Below are 6,800 nucleotides of genomic sequence, written 5' to 3'. Positions count from 1 at the left end.
TGCCTCAGGGCCTGGACACAGTGCCTGGACACGGTGGGTGCTTAGTTACACGGACTGACGAAGGGATGGGTCCCCGAGTGAGGCTGGCCCTGGGAGGACGAAGTTTCCACCTGGCAGATGGCCCACTCCATTAGCCTGTGTTAGTGCCAGTTGTCAAGCTGAATCAGTGTCTGCTGCACCAGGCCTTGGCTGAGGCTGGGCCGCAGTGGTGAGAAGACGGACAAGGTCCCAGCCCTGAAGGAGCCAGATGGACAATAAGCAAAGATGCAAATTAATAGGAGATGTGATGAGCACTGAAAAGGAAATAAACAGGGTCACAGGGTAGTGACCAAGGTCAGGGGAGGAGGACATCATCCTCAAGCCAAGACCCAAAGGGTAAGAAGGAGAGAACCACAGAAGAGCTGGGAAAAAAACATCCAGAAGGAAACCACAAGTGCAAAGGGCCTGAGGAACCAAAAGAGCCCAGTGTTCCTGCAGAGAGAGAGCAGGTCTGTGTGGCCGGAGTTTGGTGAAAGGAGAAGTGAGAGGGGAGATCTGGAGACGAGAGAGGGTGGGGGCCGTTTATAAACACGCTGGCTCTGATTTTTGGTGAGATGGGAGCCAGTGGAAGTTCATTTTTTCTTAACAGCTTTACTGAGGTATAATTGACATCACGTGTACAGTCCGATGAGCTTTGACAGGCACATGCACCTGAGAAACTGCGACCGCGCTGACATGGTAAACCTGTCCATCATGCTCGTGCCCTTCCACCGTCTCCCTCCTGGTCCCCACCTCTGTCCCCAGGAGACCACTGATCTGCTTTCTGTTGCTACACTGCATTTCCTCGGATTTTGTAGAGATGAAATCTTATCACAGGGACTCTTTTTTTGTCTGGCTTCTTTCACTCAGGTTGATTATTCTGAGACGCATCATGTCAAAACAGGTGTCAGTAGTTTCTTCTTGTTCCCGAGTAGGTTTCCATGGTGTGGACAGACCACAGCTGCTTTATGCATTCACCTGTGGGTGAACATCTGGGCTGTGTTCAGGGTTTGCTGTTACTAATAAAGCTGCTGTAAACATTCGTGTACAAGTCTGTGTGGGGTCTGCTTTTACTTCTCCTGGGTAAATACTCAGGCTTGGAATGGCTGGATCATATGTTAGGTGTGTGTTTAAATTTCTGGGGGTCTGTCAAACTTTTCCTGTGGTGGTTGTGCCCTTTCACATTTCCATTGGTCTGAGCATTCCTGAGATTCCAATTCCATCTCTGGATCCACACCAACATTTGATGTCCTCAGTCAGTCTCTCCATGGAGGATTTTGAGCAGAGAAGCAGCATGAATTTTTTTCATTTTAAATTTTATTTTATTGTGGTAAGAACACATAAGATGAGATCTACCTTCACAACAGATTTTTAAGTGTACGATACAGCCTTGTTAACTGTAGGCCCAATTTTGTACAGCAGATCTCCAGAACTTACTCACCTTGCATTACTAAGACTTTATACCCGTTGACTAGCAGCTCTGCCCTCCCCTGGCCTGGCACCCACCGTTCTGCTCTCTGCTTCTATGAGTTTGACTGTTTCAGGTGCCTCCTGTGAGTGGAATCATGCAGTATTTGTCTTTCTGAGTCTGACTTATTGCACTTAGCGTAATGTCCTTAGGGTTCATCAATGTCATTGCATATTGTGGGGTTTTCTTCTTTTTTAAGGCTGAATAGTATTCCATTGTACGTATATACCAAATTTTCTTTATCCATTCATCTGTCAATGGACATTGGGTTTGTTTCCATATCTCGACTACTGTGAATAGTGCTGCAATGACCATGGCTGTGCTAATATCTCTTTGAGATCCTGATGTCAATTCTTTTGGATAAATACCCAGAAGTTGGTTTGCTGGATCATACGATAGCTCTATTTTTAATTTTTTGAGTACTCTCCATAATGTTTCCCATAGTGGCTGCACCATTTTGCGTTCTCACCAACAGCATAAGGGTTCCAATTTCTCCACATCTTTGCCAACACTTGTTGCCCTTTGCATTTTGGTAAAAGCCATCCTAACAGGTGTGAGGTGATAGCTCGTTGTGATTTTGATTTGCATTTCCCTGATGACTAGTGATGTTGAGCACATTTTCATGTACCTGTTGGCCATCTGTATGTCTCCTTTGGAGAAATATCTATTCAAGTCCTTTGCCCGTTCTGTAAGCAAGTTGTTTTTTGCCTTTGAGTTGTAGGAGTTTCTTATATATTTTGGAAATCTAATAGATGGTTTGAAAATATTTTATTTCATTCCATAGGTTGACTTTCCACTCTGTTGATTATATCCTTTGCTGTGCAAAAGCTTTTCAGTTTGATGAAAACTTGTTACTCCTTGCTTTTATTGCCTGTGCTTTTGGTGTCATGTCCACGAAATCATTGCCAAGGCCAATGTCACGAAGCTTTTCCCCTGTTTTCTTCTAGGAGTTCTATAGTTTCAGGTCTCACATTTAAGTCTTCAATCCATTTTTTGTTGATTTTTTTGTGAATGGTGAAAGATAAGGGTCCAATTTTAATCTTTTGCATATGGATATCCAGTTTTCCCAGCACCATTTGTTGAAGATAAAAATCACAGGTCCTCTCAATAGATGCAGAAAAAGTGTTTGATAAGATTCAACACCCCAGCATGTTAAAAACTCAACAAACTAGGAATAGATGGAAATTAGTTCAACATAATAAGTGCCATACATGAAAAGCCCTACCCCTCACCCCCACAGTCAGGGCAAAGCTGGAGGCCAGGGCAGGGCTGCAGGGGCCTGGATGCCCATCTCCCTGGGCACACTGCCCGGTTCCCAATGTTCACATAACCACGAGTGACTCTGGTGTTTTCTCTTTTTGTTAATCTTTGTTCTTGGATTTTCCTGTGACAAGCACGCCATCCTGGAAAACTGAAGTATCCCCAGGGCCACTGGAAGGATGTCAGATGTATGACCAACTCTGGAAAGTGGAGGAATCCTGGAGCTAGGCTTTAACTGATCTTACAAATCATTCCTGCTGGATGAGAATCCAGTCCTCAAACACCCTCAGAGAAGGAGATAGAAAAATGCACGGAAGCTTCCATATTGGCTCCAGGGCCAGAAGTCCTGCTCCATGGCTGACCACTCATGTTTGGCCTCAGTGCGGCGGGAGCAGCCTTGCCATGCTGGATCTTCGAACGCTGCCGGCAGAGCCCGCTGTGCGATGCCCACCGCCCTAGGGGCCCCTGTGACGAGCTTGCTGGCTGGTGAGCCCTGCGGGCCTCCGTTTGCTCAGATGGAGAGCAGGTCTGGACCAGCCGCTTCTGAGTGAGCTGCCGGGAATGGTAAACAGCGTCATCTCGGTTGAGTGCTTCTCGCAGACCAAGTGGGGGAGACTGTAAAGACGGCTTTTGTACCTTAGCACTGAGGCTTCTCTCTCAGTCCTTTCAGGGTGCAGCGATGAAGGATCATAGACTGGTGACTTACAAACAACAGAAATTTGGTTTTCACAGTGCTGGAGGCAGAAGAGCGAGGTCAGGGTGCCAGTCTGGTCCGGTGCCGCTGAGGGTCATCTCCTTGTCTCCTCACACAGTGGACAGAGGGTGAGGGAGCTGTGGAGCCTCTTTTATAAGGGTGCTAATCTCACTCTCGAGGCTCCACCCTCATGACCTAATCACCTCCCCAATGCCTCACCTCCTAATGCCATCACGTTAGGGATTAGGATGTCGAACATGAATTTGGGGGGAAACACAAACATGCGCTCCATAGCAGGTGCAAGGTGGAGAAGCCCTGTGTTTGAAGCTTGCAGTCTGTGAGGAATGTCGTCTGCAATCATACTAGGGCAGCAAGCGGCAGGATCCTGCCTGGAGCGTCTAAGCCATGTGGCCACTTGACCCAGAGGGGCCTAGGTGTAAGCTTCAGGTTGGGGGCTCTGCACCAATACCTCACATCTGCTTTCACTTGTCATTCCCTAGGAAACGGGGCCCTGGTCAGCTCCTGAGTCCTGGTCCGAAGTGGACATCCTCACATGCAGCCCTTGGTGACTGACTCCATTTCGGTGTTGCCTAATTCCACATGTTTCCTCCACAGCCCACATGGCCCTGGCTCCTCCTCTGGGGGGACCTACCCACCCACCCACACTTCTGGTGACAGCGGCAGCTGCATCTGGTGGTCTCTAAGGGCTGGGTTTCATCACCATCCAATTTGTGTACTCGCAGTTCTTATTATTTAAGCAAGTAATTTTCAAAGAATTTTTTTTTTTTTTAAAGCAAAGCCTCTAGTGCTTGGTTTCCTTCTTTTTTAAAGATTTTATTTTTTCCTTTTTCTCCCCAAAGCCCCCCGGTACATAGTTGTGTATTCTTCGTTGTGGGTTCTTCTAGTTGTGGCATGTAGGACGCTGCCTCAACGTGGTCTGATGAGCAGTGCCATGTCCGCGCCCAGGATTCGAACTAACGAAACACCGGGCTGCCTGCAGCGGAGCGCGTGAACTTAACCACTCGGCCACGGGGCCAGCCCCAATTTTCAAAGAATTTTAAGGGCAGAAGTCTTTCCTCTCAAGTGAACATATATGGAATTCCAACTTCTAAAATGCACGGAGGGCTTGTTCTCTGCAGCTGGGGAAAGTGCCCTCGAGGTGGGAAGTGACCTGGCCACACAGAGAGGGGCAGAGTTGAGGGTCATCTCCATTCAACCCTCTCTCACCAACCCCTTCTCAGGCTGCCGCTGTCCCCAGGGGAGGTAGGAATGGCGATGACGCGGCCCTCGATCTCCTCTGTTCAAACTGGCCCTACCACTTGCAGCTGGGCCTCCTTGGGCAGTTTCTCCTGTCCCGTGCCTCAGTTTCTTCATCTGTCAGCATCTGCCTCACAGGGTTGTTGTGAGGAGCAAATAAGTGGACGGAGTGAGGAGGTCAAGATTGCCTGGCCCCTGGCATAGGCCCAGCTTTGTAGGTCTCCTGGATTTAGCAACTAAGAAATAGTTGCTTGTATAGACATGGCCCAAGTGGAATGTTACTTGTTTATCTGAAATGTCACTTACCTGGGCATCCTGTGTTTGCTCTGGCAGCCCCACCCCTGGTGTGAGGTCCCCTCCCAGCCCTAAGCACGTCCTGCCCACCAGTCAGGCAGAGGGTGCAGGAGGGTTGGGGCTCCTCCTCCATCAGGACCAGGAGGGGGCCCAGGTCTGACATGCCCGGCCCTTCACCCAGGCCAAAATGGACAAGTGGACCTGAGGACAAAGCAGCCAATGAGATGGCTGGCCCAAAACGCCATCCAGTAGGGGCACTCACACTAGATGGTGTCAGGCCAGTGAGAGCCCTTCCAGGAGGTTCTGTTGAGCTGGCTTCTCCTGCACCCTCATGCCCACATGTCCTTGCAAACAAACCCCTCCTAATAATAACAGATACATTTAAGAGCCACACTCACGGCCCCTATTATGGGACACTCGCTGTTCTAGCCACTTTCCATGGCATTCCTATTTTACATCGCTGCGTAACAGCTCTGGAGTCCCCTGGCACAAGGCAGCAGCAACCTCATCGTGCTCAGGGATGTTGTGGGTCAGGAATTCATGTAGAACGCAGGGCTGGCTTGCCTCTGCTCCAGTTTCTGTGACGGGAGGGTGAGAACAGGAGAGAACTAAATTACTCCTCATAAGAAAGGGGAGCTGGAGCTCCGGGAGGACTAGCTGAAGGAGCAGGGAAGGTGGCAGAAAGAAGGAGCAGCCGCTCCCACAGGAGAGGAATTCTGCGGAGCAGCAGAGGGGTCCCAGCGGCCGGGAGGGCCGCTCCTGCTCCTGCTTCCCCCATCCCACCAGCAGTCTGCACTGCATGTCCGTGCGGGAGTCTGGCTGTAGGTCTCGGGGGAGAAGGAAGGAAACCAGCTCCACGAAGGAAGGGTGGCCCAAGGAGGCCAGGCCCATCTGGGCAACGTGAGCAGAGATGCAGTTCTCATGGGTGTGGGTGCTGAGGGGGGAAGGACGATGTTTGGCCGTTTTAAGCAAAGTAGAGAGGTACCCAGCCTTGGGCCAGACTCCCGGCTCTGCCGCTTGCTGGCTGGCAAATGCCCTTACCTCTCCGTTTCTTTGCCTGTGAGACGTGGATAATAATGATGTACCTCGTAGCTTCACTGTGGAGGTTAAATGAGGTCTATGGGTTGAGCCCCCAGGAGATGGCCCGGGAAGACCGTGGACCTGGGGCCCAGCATGAGCACCTGTGGGTGTTAGGAGCCGGGAGGACCTTTGTCAACACTGGGCAGGTGTCTCAACTCTTTTTGGGTCACCAAACCCTTTTGGACACCCACTGCCTCCAACTGTGTGGAGGCCGGCAGCCCTGTGAAGCCCTGGTGGATGTCCAGCCTCCTTCACTACACGGTTGTGAGGACCCAGCGGCTGGGACTTGGGGCAGGGCTCAAATCCCCATTTGCCACGTGGCCCGGACAGTTGTGCTGTGACCCAGCCGCCTCTTGTGTGGGGTGGGGAGCAGGTGCCCAGGAGCATCAGCTCCTAGAAGGCACTTCTCTGCTGCTCAGGGCACCCCGAGCCCGGCGTGCACGAGGGCCAGAGGCCAGGACTGGGGCCTTTTTGGGGCTCAGGTTCCCAAGTCCAGATCCGGGCCAGCAGTCCCCTTGGCCTCCCTTCTCTGCAGATATCCACATAGAAGGGTGGGGTGCCTGGTGCCACCTGCACTGAAGCCACTTTTTATGTCCCTGGGGGAGTCAGACTGAGGAGACCCCCCTGGCTTTGAGGAGCGGGGAGTGGGGAGGCTGAGTGGAGAGGGGTCTGGGTCCATCTGGCTCCAGACACGCTAACCATGGGCCCCTGGGCAGGCAGCGCCTCCCT

This window comes from Equus przewalskii, chromosome 3 (assembly GCF_037783145.1).
Source record: "Equus przewalskii isolate Varuska chromosome 3, EquPr2, whole genome shotgun sequence".
NCBI classification, from domain to species: Eukaryota; Metazoa; Chordata; class Mammalia; order Perissodactyla; family Equidae; genus Equus; species Equus przewalskii.
Note: the sequence above shows the minus strand (reverse complement) of the source record.